General features: G+C 46.7%; 1 protein-coding gene across 4 annotated transcripts in view; it reads left to right on the top strand.

The window, feature by feature from the left end:
- Window positions 1-17,418, top strand: part of DGKD (diacylglycerol kinase delta) — a 111,843-nt gene that overhangs the window by 47,083 nt on the left and 47,342 nt on the right. The gene's annotated exons all lie outside the window — the stretch shown is intronic.

Raw genomic sequence — 17,418 nt, 5'->3', positions numbered from 1 at the left:
GATAGATTGGGTATTTGTTGTTCCCAAAGCCGTAAGCGCTGTTTTGTGCAGGGCACTGCCAGCTCACACACCCTGTTGTAGATGAGATAACACCCGTTAATTATTTTTAGCACTCACTTTGACTTGCACAAATTTCCTGGCTTGGATGATAAAACTATATGGTCACCCCAGTCATTCGGAGAAAGGTTCACCCTGTCCTTTAAAGACTATTCCGGTGCATTAGATGTACTTTTTATAACTTAGTTGAGGTGTCGTTGCGGTACAAGGAACTGCGCTATTTAAAGTGTAAGGCTTGTAGGGTGTTCACACCCCCGGCCCCACCCCTGTTGAAACGGTCACCAGTCAGGGCAGCAAACATTTCCATCCCCTGAATGGTTCCATCCCCCTGAAGGTTTCCTGGGGATCCATCCTTTCTCTACACCCCTCCCCAGGCAGACATGGGTCTGTTTTCTGTCTTCAAGATTATTTTGCGTTTTTAAAAGAAGTCTAGATAAATTGAATAATCCCATGTAAATTGAATTGAATAGTAATTCACTATAAGTTGAAAGTATGTCCCCCTTTTTATGGCATCTGTGGCTCAGTATAATCATTTTGAAATTTTCCACATCGGGTATAACCACAGTTTGTTCTTTTCCCACAATTTGTTGATCCGTGTGCGTGTTAGTGGACATTTGAGCAGTTCCTAGTTCTGAACTATTGCACGTAAATCTGCCATGAACATTTGTATACAAGTCTTTGTGTGGACATGTTTTCCTTCACCTTGGCAAATACCTAGTAGAATTGCCGGGATTTAGTATACAATAGGTGTACGTTTAACTTTTTAAGGAACCGCTCAACTGTTTTCCAAAGTGCTTGGGCTTTGCGATTCTCGCCAGCAGTGCATGTGAGTTCCAGCTTCTCCACATCCTCACCAGCACTTGTCTTTTATCTTACATGTCCTGATAGACGCGTAGCGGTGTGCTATCCTACTGTGCTTTTAATTTCCATTTCCCTGATGACAGATAACGCCCGCGTCTTTTCATGTGTCTGTTGACATTTTGTCATTTTTTGTGAAGTATATGGTAGAATCATTTGTCCATTTTTGTATTGAATTGGTTGTCTTATTGTTGAGTTGTGTGACATGTTAAGTTATGAATGTTGTTCCCAATCTGTGGCTTGCCTTTTTTTTTTTTTTTAATGGCATCTTTAGAAGAATAGAGTCATTCTTTTTGGTGAAATCGAATTCATCAGTTTTTTTCTTCATGGTTCATGCTTCTTGTTTTTCTATCCAAGAGACCTTTTTCTACCTCAGCACCGCAAAGGTTTTTTGCTAAAAGTTAGGATTATGATTGATGTACAGTTAATTCTGTGTGTAGTCTGAGGAAAGAGTTGATACCCATTTTTTTCCTTACGGATGTTCAGTTTTTCCAGCGGCATCGTTGAAGAGACTTTCCTTTTCTCATTGAATCACCTTGCCACCTTTGTCACAAGTCAATTGACCATCTATTTGTGAATCTGTTTCCCGACTTTTTCTCCTGGTCCATTGATCTATACATCTAACCTTACCCCCGTACCATACTTGGTTGATTATCATAGCTTCGTGGTAAGTATTGAAATCAGACAGGGCAAGTCCTCTAACTTTTGTTCTTTCTTAAAATTGCTTTGGTTATTTCTCGGTCCTTTCCATTTTCATGTAAATTTTAAGAGTAACTAGTCCATTTCTACAAAATAAGTTTGCTGGAATCTTTTTTTTTTCTCAGGCTTTTATTTTTAAGTAATCTCTTCACCCACCGTGGGGCTGGATTTCACAATCCTGACATCGAATCGCGTGCTCCACCCACTCAGCCGGCCAGGCACCCCCCTGCTGGACTGTTGATTGAAATTGCATCGAATCTATAAATCAGTTTGGGGAGAATTGATATCTTAACATTGAATTTTTCCATGAACGTGATATATAATTTATTTAGATCTTCTTTTAATTTCTTTCATCAAAGTTTTGTGGTTTTCAGGGTAGATGTCTTTCATGTCTTTTGTTAGATTTATGCCTGTGTAGTTTGATTTTTGTTCCTATTAAATGAAATTTAAAAATATGTTTCGTTGTTTGCTGCAAAAGAATACAATGGATTTTGTGACCTTGGAAAACAACTTATTAACTCTGGTAGTTCTTTTGTAGATTCCCCAGAAATTTCTATATAAACAGCTATATCTGCAAATAGGGACAGCTGTACTTCTTTCTTACCCAAATGCCTTATATTTTTCTTGCCTCATTGCAAAAGCTAGGACTGCTTGGACAATGTTGAATAGAAGCAGTGAAAACAGGAATTTTTTCATTTCTTCTAATCTTAATAGGAAACAATTCAGCTTTTTACTTTTGAGTATGATGTTAGCTGTAGGCTTTTTGTTGGCACCTTTTTTTAAAAAGTTTTTAAAATTTATTTTGAGAGCTAGAGAAAGAGTACGTGAGTGGGGAAGAGGCAGAGAGCAAGGGAGAGAGAATTCCAAGCAGGCCCCGCAGTGTCAGCATGGATCCCAATGGAGGGCTCAAACCCATGAACCGTGAGATCATGACCTGAGCCGAAACCAAGAGCTGGATGCTCAACTGACTGAGACATCCAGGTGCCCTTTTGTTGGTACCCTTTATCAGTTTGAGGATTTTCTTACTTGCTGAGAATTTTTATTATGAATGGGTACTGAATTTTGTCAAATGCTTTTCTGCATCTATTGAAGTGATCATGGTTTTTTTTCCCCCCCTTAATTTTGTTAAAAGAGCAAATTAAATTGATATTCAAATGTTAAACCAACCTTGTATTCCTGAAACAAACCTTATTTCCTCATGATGTATTATCGTTTTTATTTATTGTTAAATTTAATTTGCTTTTATTTTGTTAAGGATTTTTGCATCTATATCCGTGAAAGGTATTGGTTTGGAATTTTCTTTCCTTTTATCTTTGCCAGGTTTTGGTACATGGGTTAAGCTGACTTTATAAAACATAAACTAGCATCATAATATAAGGGGGCGATATCACTGTTCCCCCCCCCCCCCCATTTTTGATGGAATTTGGTGTTCCTTCTTTCTTAAAGTTTTGCTAGAATTTACCAGTGCTACTGGGTATGGGGTTTTCTTTTGGGGAACGTTTTTGATAATACCTTTTGACATTTTTTATTATGAATTAAAATTTTTATTGGATGTAGGCTATTTAGAGTTTCTGTTTTTTATGTCAACATTAACATTATACGCACCCTTTCTTTCCCACTCTTGATTTCTGTTTGTTGGAGGGAGAGTTGTAAACTTTGTGAGAAAAGGGATGTCCTGGGGCTTGTTGACCCTCTCTTTATTCCAGCACCCAGAACCATATGCCTGGCACAAAGTAGGCATTCTGTAAATATCTGTTGGGTTAACTGGTTTGTTGTTCCTGTGTCTCTGCCACTTGGCATCTCTGGGAAGCTTTCCTGTCTTCTCCGTCCACATGGGCCTGTGTCATAGCTGTGCCATGACAAAGGAAGGTGGCTCCTGAGTCAGGCCAGCTGGCCTCAGCCAACCCACATGCCATGCCCTCCCACGGTGGCTTGTTCAAATAACCTGGTGATGCGTCCCACAGCCCTGGTAGACAGACCTCTGAGTCAGGACTTGCCGAGGGGGGGGGGAAATATTTTCAACTTTTTTTCTGTTTTGGTTTTTTAAAATGTTAAATCCTGTGGTTAGAATTACTCTTTTCAGTTTTGAAATATACTTGAAATACCAGAGGACTACAGGAAGCTTGGTCAGAGGAAAGGGATAAATTGTTTAAAGTTAGGAAGGGGGGTTATACGTGGGGCGAGATTATCCCAAAAGGCGGTTGACGTAGTGTGTGATTTACCTGCCTGACTGGAAACGTGGTCTGAGATGTCCTTCCCTGGATTGCTTACAGATGCCAGCTCCGGACTGAGTATATTAATCACTCAGGGTTAGAGAGGACAGGGATCACTCAGGGGGTTAGACAGGACAGGGTGATTTGGACTGGGCATCTCTGTGAGGACGTGACCCTGTTCAGGTCCGGTGCCCCCCTCTCTCCTTTGCATCTCGGGGGCTGGGTCTGTGTGCACCTCCAGCAGCTGCAGAGGTTGGGTGAGGGAGCTGAGAGCAACAGCCGTGCCCCTCCTGGTCCCGTGTCCTTCCCGGGGCCCTGCTGGCTCGCGCTGCTCCCCTAGACCACGTGGGGCGGAGCAGGCGCTCCATCCCTCAAGCATCCCTCAAGGGCCACACTGTGCCCTGGATGTGACTGGTTGGCCAACTGTCTTCTGGCCCTCACTCCGCCTCCTACAAGCATGTGGCCTTGGGGAGTCATCTGTCCTCTCCGGGTACCTGCGTCCCAGCGCGTAAAACGGGGTTAGGACAGATGGTCGCCCAGTCATAGGCATGTGCGTGAGTCTGTGACCTCAGCTTCCGGCGGAACCACAGCGGGGCCACTCGACAGCTGTGAGCTGTGAAGAGCAAGGGCTCACATCCAGCCGTCTTTGTCTCCTCCTCCTCCAGCTTCGCATCACGACCGTCAGATTTGAAGCCTTCACTTTGCAGGGTCAGTAACGTGTCTGGAGCCATGTTCCTCGGTTAGTCCTGGAGGGGAGGAGGTGGGTTGCCTGGGAGCAGACCGTGAGGGCCGTGGTAAGGGGTGGACAGGACCCACACCTCCGATCCCGCTCCTGCTGGCCTCTGGCTTTGCTGGGAGCAAGACTTGAGCGCGTCCCCATGCGTGTCGCCCTGTGGCCTCAGTGTGGGGTGTGGGCCTCTCACAGACAGCGTGGCTCCCAGACTGAATCGCAGGAAGATGGGGGAGCGTGGGACTCCTCCATGCGCAGCGTGAACCACCTGGAAATGTTCCCCATGAGGTGGGGACAGGATGGGTTAGGGGAGTTGTGCTCAAGGACACGTCACGGTGGTATGTTCCACGTCCACGAGGGTTTTCACCCTAAATTGCGTAGTGAGTGACCCTTCGTGTAGATGGGGAGGTTTTGATTCTGTGAGTATTCATCGAGCACGTACTACCTGCCAGGCACCCAGAGAGTCCTCTGGGGACAGAATGGAGACCCTTCCTTTGTGGAGCCAGAGGCAGGGAGAGGGACAAGGTGCAAATTCCATTTTTTTGTGGCACGTTGCGTTTAACACCCCCACACCACATTCTCTTTATACTCTTCCTCACATACACATGACGAATGGTTTATACGTCCAAGGCTAGTGGCAAACTTCTGTAGAGGGCTTTGTGGGCTGTAGGGTCTCTCTGGCCATATGTAGCAGTTGGAGACAACATGTAAATAAACAAGAATGGCTTTGTTCCAGCGAAACTTACTTTACTAATTTAATTAATTTAATTTAATTAATTTAATTTAATTTTATTATTTTATTTTACTAATTCTTTTTCCCCCCTTTTTTCAAATTTATTTTTTTAAAAATTTACATTCAGTTAGTTTTCATGTAGTGTAACAGTGATTTCAGGAGTAGATTCCTTAATGCCCCTTACCCATTTAGCCCATCCTTCCTCCCACACCCCCTCTGGTAACCCTCAGTTTGTTCTCCATATTTAAGAGTGTCTTGGGTTTTGTCCCCCTCCCTGTTTTTATATTATTTTTGCTTCCCTTCCCTTGTGTTCATCTGTTTTGTCTCTTAAAGCCCTCCTGTGAATAAAGCCATATATTTGTCTTTCTCTGACTAATTTCGCTTAGCATAATACCCTCTAGTTCCATCCATGTAGCTGCCAATGGCAAGATTTCATTCTTTTTGATTGCTGAGTAATACTTCATTGTGTATATATACTGCGTCTTCTTTATCCATTCATCCATTGATGGATATTTGGGCTCTTTCCATACTTTGGCTATTGTTGATAGTGCTGCTATAAACATGGGGGTGCACGTGTCCCTTCGAAACAGCATCCCTGTATCCCTTGGGTAGATACCTAGTAATGCAGTTGCTGGGTCATAGGGTAGTTCTACTTTTAATTTTTTGAGGAACCTCCATACTATTTTCCAGAGTGGCTGCACCAGCTTGCATTCCCCCCAGCAGTGCAAAAGAGATCCTCTTTCTCCACGTCCTCACCGACATCTGTCGTTGCCTGAGTTAATGTTAGCCATTCTGACTTGTGTGAGGTGGTATCTCATTCTGGTTTTGATTTGTATTTCCCTGGTGATGAGTGATGTTGAGCGTGTTTTCACGTGTTGGTTGGCCACCTGGATGTCTTCTTTGGAGAAGTGTCTATTCTGTCTTTTGTCCATTTCTTCACTGCATTATTTGTTTTTTGGGTGTTGAGTTTGATAAGTTCTTTATAGTTTTGGATACTAACCCTTTATCTGATATGCCGTTTGCAAATATCTTCTCCCATTCTCGGTTGCCTTTTAGTTTTGCTGATTGTTTCCTTCGCTGTGCAGAAGCTTTTTGTTTTGATGAGGTCCCAATAGTTCATTTTTGCTTTTGTTTCTGTTGCCTCCAGAGATATGTTGAGTAAGAAGTTGCTGTGGCTAAGATCAAAGAGGTCTTTGCCTGCTTTCTCCTCTAGGATTTTGATGGTTTCCTGTCTTACATTTAGGTCTTTCATCCATTTTGAGTTTAGTTTTGTGTCTGGTGTAAGAAAGTGGTCCAGGTTCATTCTTCTGCACGTCGCTGTTCAGTTTTCCCAGCACCACTTGCTGAAGAGACTGTCTTTATTCCATTGGATATTCTTTCCTGCTTTGTCAAAGATTAGTTGGCCATACATTTGTGGGTCCATTTCTGGGTTCTCTATTCTGTTCCATTGATCTGAGTGTCTGTTTTGTGCCACAGTAAAACTTTATTTAAAGAACAGGTGCCGGGCTGTGGTTTGCCAGGCCCTGACTTATGTCCTCAGATGTGATTTGCAGTGTTATTACTTCAACTTTACTGTGACTCTGTTAAATCAGTCTCCATTGCTGCTGCCGCCCATTTGAGTTGAGAGTTCTAATTAACGAAGAAATCAAGTTCTTGACCTGGAGGAGAAAGAAGACTCCATTTTTTTTCTTTCTTCTTCTTCTTTTTTAAAATGTGTATTAATTTATTTTGAGAGAGTGAGAGTGCAAGCTGGGGAGAGGCAGAGAGAGGAGGGGCGGGGAGAGAGAATCCCAAACAGCCTCCATGCTCAACGAGATTACGACCTGAGTTGAAATCAAGAGTTAAACACTTAACTGACTAAGCCACCCAGGTGCCCCAAGAAGACTGTTTTTGTGCCTTGGTTTTCTCTGTGCAATGTTGAGGGTGGTGCCTCAAGATTAGGTTTGGGATGTTGAGTAGGAAACACGGGTAACAGTGGTTTCAGTTAGGTTTGTTTCTCTCTCCTTGAAAAGGCCAGGGGCCAGCAGTCTGGGGCTGGTGTGGAGCCCCACGATCGGCAGAGACCCAGCTTCTTCTCTGCGGGTCTCCTTGTGGGGGCCAGATGCCTGCTGCTGGAGCCACAGGGAGGAGGTGGGCCAGGGTTGGGGTGGCCCTCACTGTTCCATCTTTTCAAAGAGCTTTCCTGGGAGCTCCCGCAGTGCTGTCCATGAGCTGCGAGGGCAGTGGGAAATGTGCTGGAGCCAGGCTGAGCTGGCGGCTACCAGGAACAGGATCAGTCTGGAAGGTAGAATGGGAAAATGCTAATTGTGTACATAGGCTGGTAGTTTCTTTGCCCCAGATGTTGAGTTTGTTGGTTTAAAAAAAAAAAAAAGGAATAGTATTTTATTTTATTTTATTTTAATTTTTATTTTTTAAAAGTTTTTATTTTAGAGAGAGTGCAAGCGAGGGAGAGGGGCAGAAGGAGAGAATCTTAAGCAGACTCCATGCTCAGTGCAGAGCCCCTGATGTGGAGGTTGATTCCATGACCCTGGGATCATGACCTGAGCCAAAATCAAGAGTCAGATGTTCAACCAACTGAGCCACTCAGGTGCCCCAGGAGTAGTTACATTATAAAACACTTTATACTGTAGAAAATGTGGAAAATAAAGAAATCCAGCAGAAAAAGAGAAAAATCGCTCATCTCACCACCTGAGATGTCAGCTTCCAGTTTTCCATGCTGTGTGTGTCTGGCCCCTTTCAATCTTTTATTGTTTTGTTTAGTTTTCCACAGTCATGTAATGCAAATATGCCCTTTCCTAAGTTCTTTACAAACCTTGTTTTCCCCCTTGTGTGCTGTTTGTCTGTTTGCTGGCTGCATAGAATGTTGCCTGGTAAGCTAGTCCCTGGTTTATTTAACCCCTGGAAATAGTGGACGTGCGAACATCCTTGAGGTGAGCCGCTCAGCAGAGGCGTGCTCGAGACTTTGTCCTGAGGCTGGACACCTAGCAGGTCAGCAGATGTGTGGGTTCTTTGCTCTGGGAGGTCTCAATTGCCGGATCAACTTGACCTTCCGAGATCAGAAAAGTGGGTGGCTGACCTTGGGCTGTAGAGGTTGCTTGTGTCCCTTCTCTTCCTCTCCTGATACTTGTTAACTGTGATGTTGCTGTAGATGCACTTGGGTGTTTCAGACCTGGCATCAAATAATCCCAGAGAAAAACAGTAAATTGTGACAGCGTGGGAGCAGCCACATTTAAGACTTTCTGAAGCGTTCCCATTAGGCTCCTGCCATCCCCATGGCCCTTCAAGACCCACTGCCAGGCTCCTTTCATTTAGATCCCATTATCACCAGGATAGTAATGACCATGGTGCTTGAGCTAATGACTTGGGACTTGGAGCTAGTTTTTCCCTCTCTGCAGTAGCCAGGAGGGAAATGCAGGTACAGCCCTTTCTGCTGCCGAACGTTTCTCTCACAAGCACACCATCCCAACAGCTGAAGGGACATCGCTGGCTGCAGGGTGTGTCCAGCCCAGGAGGAGCTCAGCCCTGGCCTTGAGGTCTTGGGGCCCTGCCTTGGAATTGTTGATTGTGTCTTCGGTCTTTATGCATTGCCAGTCTGTAACCCAGCCACAGACTCCCACCCATCAAGCTCCTTCACTTTTTTAGAAGGTAAAGGTCTGTATTCACTGTAGCATTTCCTTACGTGCTTTAAAAACGTGAACTTTTGGGGCGCCCGGGTGGCTCAGTCCGACTTTGGCTCAGGTCATGATTTCACGGTTTGTGAGTTGGAGTCCTGCGTTGGGCTCTGTGCTAACAACAGCTCAGAGCCTGGAGCCTGCTTCAGATTCTGTGTCTCCTTCTCTTTCTGCCCCTTCCCCGCTTGTGCTCTGTCTCTCTCTGTCTCTCAAAAATAAATAAATGTAGAAATTTTTTTTTTTTTTTAAACGTGAACTTTCATTGCTGTTGTTTCTAATGCCTTGGTTACAAATTGCATGGGTTTTGGTGTCTGCCCCAGCTCATCCTTTCCCATGAGACTTCTTATTTTCATTCTGAATGTGAGGTTTTGCAACTCAAATATTGCATTATATTATAGCAAGACAACTATAATGTTTTACTCCTGCTCAGATTGGTGTGTTACTCACTTTTATTATGTAAACAAACACTCAAAAGTCTTCTCCTAGATACAGACGCCATTATAGAGGCCTGTGGTTCTCGAACATGGGAGGGGAGGGGACCAGGAAGATTTGCCCATAGAGGACATTTGGCAGTTGGAGACACCTCGGGTTGACACGTGGTGGTGGCGGTGGGGTATCTCACGCTACTGGCGTGTCCGGGAATGCCGCTCAACATCCTGCAGCGTTGTAGGGGACGTTAAAGAATTGTTTGGCCAAAAATGTCAGTGGTGCAAGGTTGAAAAACTCTGATGTAGACAAATAGTTCTTTCGTTTTTTAACAGTTTACTTATTTTTTAAATTTACATCCAAGCTAGCATCTAGTGCAACAATGATTTCAGGAGTAGATTCCTTAAACCCCTTACCCATTTAGCCCATGCCCCCTCCCACAACCCCTCCAGCAACCTTCTGTTTGTTTTCCATATTTAAGAGTCTCTTCTGTTTTGTCCCCCTCCCTGTTTTTATATTGTTTTTGCTTCCCTTCCCTTATGTTCATCTGTTTTGTCTCTTAAAGTCCTCATATGAGTGAATTCATATATTTGTCTTTCTCTAATTTCACTTAGCATAGTACCCTCTGGTTCCATCCACATGGTTGCAAATGGCAAGATTTCATTCTTCTTGATTGCTGAATAATACTCCATTGTGTATATATACCACACCTTCTTTATCCATTCATCCATCGATGGACATTTGGGTTCCTTCCATACTTCGGCTATTGTTGATAGTGCTGCTATAAATATGGGGGTGCATGTGCCCCTTCGAAACAGCACACCTGTATCCCTCGGATAAATACCTAGTAGTGCAATGGCTGGGTCGTAGGGTAGTTCTATTTTTAGTTTTTTGAGGAACCTCCATACTGTTTTCCAGATGGCTGCACCAGTTCAGACAAATAGTTCTTTAGGTGTTTTCCTACGAATATTAGTAAATAGTTTTATAAGCAGTACGATTAGTTACACATACTAATTTATAACCTGTTTTTGAAATGTATTATATTATGAACATCTGTGTCCATGAATATGCACTTACGTTGTGCTTTTAAGCCTTGGCTGTATGGTATTCCCCTGTGTGATCATGGCATGAGTTTTTGGAGATTTAGGTTATTTGTAGTGTTTTGCCGCTGGAAGCACGCTAGGTTTTGTTTGTATTTTGCCTTCTGTGCCTCAGCTGCTTGTTTCCTGCCCACTGTCGGGGTCGGGGGAGGCAGTGTGGGCACCACCTGCACACCTGGGGTGCCCTTTGTTAGCGCCCCCTCCTTCCCCTGCCAGGGCCCACTGCCTCCAGCATCCTGCTCAGGGTGTCCTCCAGTCTGTAAAGTTTTCCACACTTGGAGCACATTTCAAAGCTTAATAAAGAAATAATCCCAAGTGTTTGTCATATTTCTGTTTTAGGTATAACTTTTACTTTTTGCTTCGTCTTGCTTTTTGTTCCTTTTTAAAAATGTACCGTCTGATGGATTACATGTGCTTTTGGCCTCTGGCCCAGTTGGCTTTGCTCCCTACCTGAGCATCCTGTGTTCCCCGGGACTGGTATCCTGAGACGGGTTGGGGGCTTGGGTGGGGCAGGGGGTGTTTGGCTTAGGCTGTGTGCTCTGGGCCCTTGGGCAGGTGGCATAGCTGTGGTTGGGGCCTCCTTTTGACCCCAAAGCTGTCCTGAGACTGGAGAGGAGTGCAGCTTTAGAGAGCAAGTGTCCTGTGAGCAGTTTGTGCTTGGGCTCCTCTCTGGGGGTCTGGCTCTGGGGGTCTGGCTCTGGTACCAGTTGGGTACCTGGGGGTCTGAACCTGCATCCTGGGGCTGCTTTCACCCAGGCACCTCCAGGAGCTTGTTTGCATGGTGCTATTTTTGTGTTGCTTGTGGCACTCTGTGAGGAAGTCCGTTGTCTACGCACATCCCAGCTGTTTTGAATAGTCCGGGTCTCAGGGGGCTTCAAGGTAGGGATTTGTGTGTGGCGAATCCAGAGTTTTGGGCAGCATCAGAACAGCAGGATGTGAGTAACAGGAAGTGACAGAAATTACCAAATGTGCCAGATACTTATTCTTGGCCACCTTTCCGAGTCCCGCAGGCTGGGGCGCTATATTTAGCACAGTATTTCCAGGTTCCTGATCCTGCCCGGACACTGTTCCTTTGCTCCTCTTTTGGTCAGTGGCTGAACTTTGAGGTGCCGATTTGTTACTCTGGTGCCTCTGGCCTACCACGGTGACCCACGGGGTCTTGTCCGTCCGTCAGTTTTAAAGCTCAAGTTTTGTTCTTGCTGGGCCACTTCAATTCCGACCCAGTTTTGAGCAGTTGGAAAATGTTCTCCAAGAGGGCAGGTAAGAGTCCCAGCTGTTGGGGGGCAGTAGGGCCAGGTGATGCTGTGTGGGAAGGCAGCTGAGAAGTAAGGGCTTAAAACGAAGTAAGAGGGAGGAATTGAAGATTGCTGTAAGCATCCCTAGAGGGTTGATCTTTGTGTTGTATTTCTTAGAAGTGGAAGGCTGGGATTCTTGAAGCCATAGGCGTGGTGATGTGACTTCACCCACATGCTAGAAACCTCTTTGGTCTCCACCTGGTCAGGCAGAAAGCCTGCAGGTCGGGTAGACTTCTCTTTGATGAATTTCCGTTGTCTGAACGTTGTCCCGGGAGAGATTTCACCCCACCATCCCTGAGACAAGTAGTGCGGAGCCTGGGAAATTGTCTGTCCAGGCGGAGTGCTCACTCCTCGTTTGAAGTGCCGTTGACTCCAGTGATTCTCTCCCAGTGCGGTTGGACCGCACTTCGGGCAGCTGCTGACCAGATGCCCACGTGGGCTGCTCGGTGTCCCCCGTGCCCAGCTGTCCGCTGTGACTGCCATCTCGCTGTACGGGCAGCTGGGGAGCCTTGTCCACTCTGACCTGTGCTGGCCTGGGGACAAACCAGCGTCTCCCTGCTGGAGGACAGCAGGTGATGGCCCCAGCTGCCAACGGCAGGAGCATCCTGCTACGTTCCCCCTAGAATGAGCCCGAGTGACAGGCGCTGACGCCCATTTTGCAGGTTGAGAAGCTGAGGCTTAGGGACAGGTCGTCTGCACCGGGGGCTCTGTGATATTTGTCTGTCTGCTGTGTGGTACCGCCCTCTCTTCTGCGTGCCCGTACCCTCGCTCAGGCTTACTGAGCGGGCTTGTCCTCGAGCAGCAGGACGTGTATCTCCGTGTGCTTTGATAATCCTCAAAAAGGAAGTTTCTAGGGTTTGATATTAGCTTCCGGTGGCTGCCATCCTAAAGATTCACGGAAAGGGGCGTGTCGGAGAGGTGTTTTTGTTGGTCTCTAAAAGCTTCCTTCTCGGGGCGCCTGGGTGGCTCAGTCGGTTAAGCGTCCGACTTCGGCTCAGGTCACGATCTCACGGTCCGTGAGTTCGAGCCCCGCGTCGGGCTCTGGGCTGACTGCTCAGAGCCTAGAGCCTGGAGCCTGTTTCAGATTCTGTGTCTCCCTCTCTCTCTGACCCTCCCCCGTTCATGTTCTGTCTCTCTCTGTCTCAAAAATAAATAAACGTTAAAAAAAAAAAAATTTAAAAGCTTCCTTCTCAACAGTCCAACCGGTACCTTCCCCTTCCTCCCTCCATAAACTATCGGCCTTCTTTTCACACACTGAGCCAGTTCTCTAGAATGCAGGAGTCTGTTCTAGGGTGAGAAGCTGGAGGGCAAATCGGGAATAATTGTGTCTGCCGCGGATGGCACAGCAGCCAGCGGAGGCAGCCGGTGGGCAGTGCCCCAGGAGCGCCTGCAGGAGGGCATTACGTCGCTGCGTGATCGTGTGCGAGAACAGCACGGCGTGCTCAGGCGCGCTGACGGTTCTGCGTCAGGGGCAGAATCTGTCCGCAGGCATGCTTTCGGGCCGAGCCGTTCCCTTCTCCGAGGCTAGACCATACGCTAGAAGTACTTAAACTGTGTGCACCGTGCATGTGTATTTTTATATATACACATACAATAAACGATAAGCTATAAATGTAAGACATACTGTGTAATCTCAAGCTCTGGCTTAGGGGTTTTAGCATAGGTTTGTGCCAAAATGTTTAACCTTTAAAACATTATTAAATATTTCAGGCTTTCAAAAAGTGACACGGTGGACAACTGTGTATACTTCCCAGCCCGAGAACGAGAACGAAACTGTGCGGATAAATTTGAAGTCTTTTATAGTCCGGATCCTACCTACCCATCCCCCTTGCCTTCCCTCCCCAGAGGTCACCCTAGTTCTGAGTTTGGTGTTTATCGTGTGCGTGCTTCTTTATCCTTTTTCTACTCCCATATGTAGGTATAAACAGCATGTAGTATTTGGCCGGGTTTACAGTTGTGAGTAAATGGCATCATGCCGTGTTGTATCTCCTGCAACGTGCCCTTTTTCCCCAGCGTTGCGTTTCCAAGATTTATCTGTGTGGACACGTTTGTCTTCAGTTAAGTGGCTCCAGGTTTAAAATGACTGATTCCTGATTCCTGGAATCAAGTCAGTTTCTGGGGAGTGGGGCACGAACCTCAGGACTTCGGACGGGTACGGCTGTCGTCTGAGGATCATGTGCTCAGTTGTGAGTGTGTGGCTTACGTAGTGGCCCCGCGTGCAGAGCATCCCACACTCGACCTGTGTCTTCCCAGCTTTGGCCGTTACAAACAGCACTGCCATTCGTCCACTTGCCTCCCCGGGTGCCCGGGCACGAGTCTCTAGAGCGTGGCTGCAAGGATCGAGCTGTCAGGTGTGAACATCTTCCGCTTGACGAGATATTGTCAGGTTGCTCTCTAAAACTTAATTTTTTTAAAACTCCCACCAGCAGTGGTAACTTATGAGCGGTCTCATTTCTTTTCTTATTGTAGCCAGGCTCACGGCAAGGCGAAGACCCCATGGATGTGGTAAGGCATTGGTCACGGTCAAGATTTTGACCGATAGACACCTCAACCTCAGCGTGTCTGAAATTGAGCCACAGACTGCTCCCCCCACTTCAAGGCCTGTTCACAGCCTCCTCCGTCCCAGGAGGGGAGCTGATCTTGCCAGCTATTCAAGGGGTGCTTGTTGGCTCCTCTTTGTCCTGTACCCTGTCCAGCGTGTCCGGAAACCCTGTTGCCTTCAGGACGCCAGAGTGCAGCCACTCCCCTTCCCTTCTCTCTGGATGGCAGTGCCACGCACCCTCCCCCAAAGGTCCTGACTTCTGCCCGGCCCTGTACATTCAGTTTTCAGTAAAGCTCCCAGAATGCTGCTTTTTAAACCTAAGTCACATGTCAGTCTTCTCAGAAGCTCCACCATTTCCCATTTCACTTGGCGTGAAGGCCAAAGCTCTTGGTGGTTGGTGCCTGCCTGACGCTCCATGGCCAGTTCCTTCTGCAAGTTCATGCCTGGCTCCTCTGCCCCTGTTCGCTTTGCTCCAGCCACCAGCTGGACCACCTCTTCCTTTCCACGTTCTTCCAGTCTTTTCCAGTGAGGCCTGTGTTAACCCCGACCTCCTTTGTCTGGTCTTTTTTCGATAGATTTATCACCAGCCACTACTCCCCATGCTGTATAATCTACTATAGTATTTAGTATTCATTTCCTGTCTGCATTTGAATGTAAGCCCCATGAGAGCAGGGTCTTATCTGTTTCACCTGTCTGTTCAAGTGAAAGATTGCTTGAATTTATTTCTGAGAAGAAAGGAAGAACTTGGAGCCCAAACAGGAGGGTGGGGCGTGGGAGAGGAGGTTGAAGCTGGCTTGTGGGGGACTGTCAGCAGAAGGACATGTCTAAGTGGGAGCGGGGACCTCGAGGGTCCTGTCTGGTTGGCGGTGGGATCTGTGGGTCTGGAGCTGGGGGAGCGGCTTGTCTTGCGGGGTTTCTGGTTGCTCCCCAAGCGCACCTGCAGTTGGGGTGGGGGCGCTGGGGTCGCCCCGTCCAGGAAGTGCGGTGCTGTGTGTGGTTCTGACATCCTCCTTCCGTGGCTGCAACGAGACACAGCTTCATTGATTTTTCAAGCACTGTCGTGTGTCGAAATGAGTCCTGCCATTTCCGGTGCTCTCTTTTGTGGAGGCTTGAGTTCCAGGCCACGTGTCACAGCCGGATAACCGTGAGCTCTGTGACCTCACATGTGCTTCCCTGCAGTCAGGTATACGGAGAGGACCTGCTTTGGATTTCTTAGAGAATGTGCACTGAAGGTGTGTCCACATACTTCCTTGGCAAGTCAGACGTTTCATGAGTATGCACTACCTACAAATGACTTTAACAAGATAAGATTACACTTTTAATTTATGCCGAGTGAGACCACAGATGCACTTGTCCTTAAAGAAATGCAACATTGTTCTGGAGTTACTCCCTGTTTTCCCAATTTAAACATATTAGATATTAGAAAATGTTGACTGCGGTTATTTTTAATTAAGCCTTTTATTTTGAGACCATTGTAGATTCACATGGAATTGAAAGCATACAGGGATCCTTTGTGTTCTCTACCCAGTTCCCCAGCGGTAACGTCTTGTGAAACTATAGTACAACATCACAAGCAGGATGTTGACATAGATACCGTCAAGAATGTTTCCATGTCCACAGGGATCCATCTGGTGCCCTTTGATAGCCACACCCACCCTCTTCGTTAACCTGGGGCAACCCCTGTCTGTTCTTCGTTTCGGCAATTTTGTTTTCTCGAAAATGATCTATACACGGGAGAACACGGTATGTAACCTTTTGGGATTGGCTTTTTTCCCACTCAGCATAACTCCCTGGAGTTCCCCCAGGTTGTCGTGTATTTGATAGTTGTTCCTTTTTATTACTGAGTAGTATTCCATGGAAAGGGTGTGTTGTGGTGTGTTTAATCATTTGCCACTAACGGGCATCTGGGTTGTTTCCAGTTTTTGGTGATTGCAAATAAAGCTGCTGTGGACATTCATGGACACGTTTTTTGTGTTGAACACAAGTCTTCATTTTTTGGGGATAAATGCCCAGGAGTGGAATTGCTGGGTCGTATGGCAGCTGCATGTTTGGTTTTTTAAGAAATTGCTACACTGTTTTTGCAGAGTGGCTGTACAATTTTACATGCCCACCAACAGTGTGAGCTGATTTCCCTACATCCTCTCCGGCATTTGGTGTTGTCGCGGTTTCTTATTTGAAGCCATTTAGTGGGTATCTAGTAATAGTGCATTGTGATCTTAATCAGCATTTCCTTCGCGGCTAATGAGGTGGGATACCTTTCTTTGTGCTTATTTGCTTCTGCAGATCTCCTGACAGCCCGGGGTGTGGCCTGCAGGGATGGACATTTCTACTTGGCCTTCTCTGGACACTACCTGGTGGGGTGCTGGAGTGCCTCGCTTTTGCCCCGTGCTGTGGGGGTGGGGGCCACAGTGTTTTCTGTGGTGTTTGACTGGAGTAACGTGGTCATTGGCAACTCTACTGCTATTGATTTCTGTCCTGTTTGCCCGTTCCTGGTCCCACACCTAGGGAGAAGCAGGCTTTTGATAGGCTTTTTAACTCTTCCTGGCTCATTGCTCTTTCTGGTTGCTGGCTTTCTCAGTCCCGCTCTAGGATGTCTGGGGTCAGCAGAGACCCCACAGAGCTCCACCATGTGTCATTCTGAGGCCCTGGGCCCCTGTCGGCCTGCTTCTCTCCGCCTTTCAGAGCCTTTTCATATTTTTTTAAATAGCTAATGTCCAGGGTTTTAGTGGTGCTTAGCCAGAGGAGTAGGAAGAAGTATGTCTAAGGTTCTTCCTGGAAGCAGAAGTCTGCTTGTTACTTTTCTTATTTTTTGGACCCGCAGAGTTGACACAGCGTGTCTGAGCGGCCCTCAGTGCAGGCTGCCTGTCTGCCCCGCCTGCACGTCGTGGCCTTTGGACCGTCTCAGGCCCAGGGCCTGGTGTTAATCAGCGTTCAGGTGGTTTGGTTTGGCCCGTGGTTCCAGCACGGCAGAGTCTGCAGGCTCTTGATCTTTTTGTCATTTAAGGTCACTTTTATGAACGAGAGGCACATCCAGATAAATCTGTGATTAGAAACTGCTGGACAGAACATGGCTGGTGAGTCAGGGACTGCCCTT

Source organism: Panthera uncia (genome assembly GCF_023721935.1).
Source record: "Panthera uncia isolate 11264 chromosome C1 unlocalized genomic scaffold, Puncia_PCG_1.0 HiC_scaffold_3, whole genome shotgun sequence".
NCBI lineage: Eukaryota > Metazoa > Chordata > Mammalia > Carnivora > Felidae > Panthera > Panthera uncia.
The sequence above is the reverse complement of the archived record's forward strand: the minus strand, read 5'-3'. Positions and strand labels throughout refer to the sequence as shown.